Source organism: Macaca fascicularis, chromosome 15 (assembly GCF_037993035.2).
Source record: "Macaca fascicularis isolate 582-1 chromosome 15, T2T-MFA8v1.1".
Lineage (NCBI taxonomy): Eukaryota > Metazoa > Chordata > Mammalia > Primates > Cercopithecidae > Macaca > Macaca fascicularis.
Genome location: NC_088389.1, coordinates 15,527,482 through 15,532,351, shown reverse-complemented (window position 1 = coordinate 15,532,351; position 4,870 = coordinate 15,527,482). Strand labels below are relative to the sequence as shown.

The window sequence follows — 4,870 nt, the reverse complement described above, 5'->3', positions numbered from 1 at the left end:
CCAAGGCGATGGCTTTTATAGAAATCTGTTCCCTGACTTTTTAAGTAGCAAGTAGTACCTTCCCTTGTGAACTCCAATTGTAAGTGCTTCTGGCTCCCTGTCTGCTGAAGTCAGGGGCTATTGGCCCCTTTGCTGAGTGCCCCAAACTGCGGAGTTTCCTGAGCTCCTTTGTCTGCTTTTAACGTTCTTTTGCGTCCTCCTTTGCTGGCATGTTGCCAGGATAAAGAACATGGAATCTGGAGTGGGTCCCACGTGGGCTGTAGTCCTGACATGGCGTGGGGAATGTGTGACCTTGGGCATGTTACTTAGCCTCTCTGAACCTTCATTTCTCCATCTTCAAGTGAGGACAATATTACTTTGTAGAATGCAGGTAAGGCACAGTGAATGGTATTTGATTATCTGGTCTTCTGATTGTCCCAGAGCCATGAGTAAGGATGCTTTTTGCTGTAAGGAACCAACTCAAACTGGCTTAAGAAGACCATGTACAGGCTGACATAACACAGAGTGCAAAACTGTAATCCCAGCACTTTGGGAGACTGAGGTGGATGGATCACTGGAGGTCAGGAGTTTGAGACCAGCCTGGCCAACATAGGGAAACCCCATCTCTACTAAAAATACTGAAATTAGCTGGGCATGGTGGTGGGCACCTGTAATCTCAGCTACTCAGGAGGCTGAGGCAGGAGAATCGCTTGAACCCAAGAGGCAGAGGTTGCAGTGAACCAAGATCGTGCCACTGCACTCCAGTTTGGGTGACAGAGTGAGACTCCATCTCAAAAAAAAGAGTCACTTCGGCTGGGCGCGGTGGCTCAAGCCTGTAATCCCAGCACTTTGGGAGGCCGAGATGGGCGGATCACGAGGTCAGGAGATCGAGACCATCCTGGCTAACACGGTGAAACCCCGTCTCTACTAAAAAATACAAAAAACTAGCCGGGCGAGGTGGCGGGCGCCTGTAGTCCCAGCTACTCGGGAGGCTGAGGCAGGAGAATGGCATAAACCCAGGAGGCGGAGCTTGCAGCGAGCTGAGATCCGGCCACTGCACTCCAGCCTGGGCGACAGAGCGAGACTCCGTCTCAAAAAAAAAAAAAAAAAAAGAGTCACTTCTAGGCTGGGTGTGGTGGCTCACACTTGTAACCCCAGCACGTCAGGAGGCCGAGGTGGATGGATCACAAGGTCTGGAGATGGAGACCATCTTGGCTAACACGGTGAAACCCCGTCTCTACTAAAAATACAAAAGCAAAATTTAGCTGGGCGTGGTAGCAGGTGCCTGTAGTCCCAGCTACTTGGGAGGTTGAGGGGGAGAATGGCGTGAACTCAGCAGGCGGAGCTTGAAGTGAGCCGAGATTGCACCACTGCACTCAGCCTGGGTGACAGAGCGAGACTCCATCTCAAAAAAAAAAAAAAAAAGAGTCACTTCTAGATGCTTTTGAAGAAAGAACCCCAGCCAGCCTCTCCACATCGGCCCAAATAGAGTCACGTGTCCATTTCTGAACCAAGTGTTGACAATCATTGACAAGGAGGTGAGATTATCAACAGGCCAAGCAGACTCATCCTCAGAACCAGGCTGGGCTCAGCCTCCTCTGCAGCAGTGTGTCATGGACACTCAGTGTGATTTATTGGCAAGTGAGCCAATAAATGTTGATCACCACCCTCTTTGGGGCAGCTGGGCAGGGCCTATGGTGGCCTGTGTGGGGCAGGATTCTATTTTATGTCCATGGTTCCTGTGGAAAGTGAACATGTTGTTCTGATGAGCTGGCTGGGCCAAGGTGGGGGTCCACACCCTGGACATCCACTTAAGCAGTCAGCTGCAGAGGGCGCCACTGCTTGTCTTGGACAGGGGACCCATGGACCTCCTGCTAGAGGAGTTCTGGTCCCGTGTGCCCAAGGTGCAGCTGGCCCAGGAAGGAGGAGGCTGGTGTGCATCTCTCCTGGGAGTAGTTCCCCAGCTCCATCTTCACAAATTTTAATACCTCCCATCCATTTGCAACTAACCTGTTCTCCTACTGGCATCTGTGACAGCTTTTTTTTTTTTTTTTTTTTTTTTTTTGAGATGGAAGCTTGCTCAGTTGCCCAGGCTGGGGTGCAGTGGTGCAGTTTCAGCTCACTGCAACCTCTGCCTCCCGGTTCAAGCAATCCTCCCACCTCAGCCTCCCAAGTGGCTGGGAATACAGGCATGTGCCACCACTCCTGGCTAAGTTTTTTTTTTTTTTTTTTTTTTTTTTTTGGTATTTTTAGTAGAGATGGAGTTTCACCATGTTGACCAGGCTGGTTTCAAACTTCTGACCTCAAGTGATACACCCACCTTGGCCTCCCACAGTGCTGGGATTACAGGCATGAGCCACTGTGCCTGGCCCGTCTTTTTTTTTTTTTTTTTTTTTGAGACAGAATCTTGCTTTGTCACCCAGGCTGGAGTGCAGTGGCGCAATTTCGGCTCACTGTAACCTCTGCCTCCTGGGTTCAAGCAATTTTCCTGGCTCAGCCTCTGGAGTAGCTGGGATTACAGGCATGTGCCACCACGCTCAGCTAATTTTTGTATTTTTAGTAGAGAAATGGTTTCACTGTGTTGGCCAGGCTGGTCTCGAACTCCTGACCTCAGGTGATCCTCCCGCCTCGGAGTCCCAAAGTGCTGGGATTACAGGCGTGAGCCACCGCGCCCAGCTGGCCCAAGTCTTTAAATATAATTGCAACTGAGGGTATGGCAGCGGCCAGAGGTCCTGAGTTGGTGGAGGACCCCAGCCCGGGGAGTCAGTGCTTCTTCCCTCTCTTTCCTACTTTTCTCCCCACTCACTCCCTCCCTCCTCAAGAGTCTTTGGAGGATTGTCCTGTGGATGAAGTTGAAGATGCATTTCAGGGCCTGGGAAAAGAAGATGAGGAAATTGATCAATTCAGTGATAATACATTTGGGTCAGGTGCAACTGATGATCATTGGCAGGAAGCACATGAGTGCCTGGCTGAACTGGAAGAAAAGCAGCCAGTGGCAGTTATTGAACAAAAAGGCAATGGAGAGAGGCATGAAATGGATTTGTTGGGTGACCATGAGGAGAATCTAGTAGAAAGGCTCAGTAAGATGGTGACTGAAAATGAACTAGAAGATCCGGCAATCATGAGGACAGTGCAAACCAGGCCAGTTTTATAACCCCAACCAGGAAGTCTGAATTCCAGGATCTGGGATGAATCTGAAGTTCTGAGGGTAATCCAAAGACTACTGCTCACTCAGGAAGTGCCTACAGTGTCTGTATTAGAATGTGCCTTGCCTCAGAGGCCCCCAGGGTCCAGAAGATGATCAGGACCTTTCTGAACATGTGTTACCGAGGCGGTCAACTTCATCTATCATTGGCAGTCCTCCTGTTAGAGCTGTCCCCATAGGCGCCCCACCTAAGCAGATGACTGTACCCAGTCTCACCCAACACTTTCTGTGTCCCAAGCCTGTCCATGTTCAGCCCCCAATGCCACCGCATTATCCTGCTCCCTATGGTGACAGGACATCTCCAAGTCAGCTCTGCTGTGTCCCGCTACAGCCTGGATGTATGTCTCCCAGCCAGTTCGCATGGGTCCCTGGATTTGTTGGTAGTCTGTTTGCTGCCATGAATCCCAAGTTACTACAAGGGCCAGTGGGCAGATGCTTCCCCCAGCACCAGGCTTCTGTGCCTTCTTTAGTGCTCCACTCCTGCTGCACCACCTCCACGGCAGCACCCTCCTGGCCCAGGACTCCACCTGCAAAGCCTAAGATCTCAGGCCCCAATGTTTATACTGGACACAACTCACTTTCATCCACAGCATTGTTGACTCTTGCATCAGAGACAGCAACAGAATAGAAATCAGCATCAGAATCTCAATGGTGCAGGAGATAGAGGAAGTCAATGGAACACTCATCAAGATAATCTCTGAAAGGATCCATATGCCAATCTCATGTTGCAGCGGGAAAAGGATTGGGTCCCTAAAATCCAGATGATGCAATTGCAAACCACTGATCCCTACCTGGAAGATTTTTATTACCAGAATTACTTGGAAAAACTGTCAGCTGCTGAAGAAAAATAAGGTGATGGCCCTAAAAAGGAGTGCACCAAGCTCATCACCCCTCAGTTGGCCAAACCTGAGCACGCCTATAATCCAGTGCAATTTGCGGGCACTTTCGGAAAGCTGATTGTTTCTAGTGTAAATAATCAGCAAAAAATGACTGATGCTCTTGTGACATCTTGGAGTGAGGATAATGAGACAGAAGAAAAGTTCGAGACAAGAGGAGAAAACCCTTGTCATGGCCGAGCGCAGTGGCTCAAACCTGTAATCCCTGCACTTTGGGAGGCTGAGGCGGGCAGATCGTGAGGTCAAGAGATCGAGACCATCCTGGCTAACACGGTGAAACCCCGTCTCTACTAAAAATACAAAAATTAGCCGGGCGTGGTGGCGGGCGCCTGTAGTCCCAGCTACTCGGGAGGCTGAGGCAGGAGAATCGCTTGAACCTGGGAGGTAGAGGCTGCAGTGAGCCAAGATCATGCCATTGCACTCCAGCCTGGCGACAGAGGGAGACTCCATCTCACACAAACAAACAAAACCCTGTCATAATTGAGAAAACCTACAGATTACTCCTTGATGCGAAGGACTATGAAAGTCATTATTGCCTGAAGCTAGAATGGATGAGGGAAAGCACAAAATGTGTAGCATGTATGACAAGTTAAGGAGGAAATTGCCTGGACAAGAGAGGCCTAGTGATGACCACTTTGTGCAGATCATGTGTATCCGAAAAGGGAAGAGAACGGTTGCCTGTATTCTTCCTTTCCTCTCCACAGAGCAAGCAACTGACATTCTCCTGATAACAGCCAGGAACCTCCCTTTCCTTATCAAGAAGGACGCACAGGGGCGAGGCACCCTGACT

The 4,870-nt window shown here is 50.0% G+C and overlaps 1 pseudogene; it reads left to right on the top strand.

Annotated features, from left to right (window-relative positions):
- The first annotated feature begins 2,563 nt into the window (after positions 1-2,563).
- Positions 2,564-4,459, top strand: LOC141408601 (protein PAT1 homolog 1 pseudogene; annotated as a pseudogene).
- The last annotated feature ends 411 nt before the right edge of the window (positions 4,460-4,870 follow it).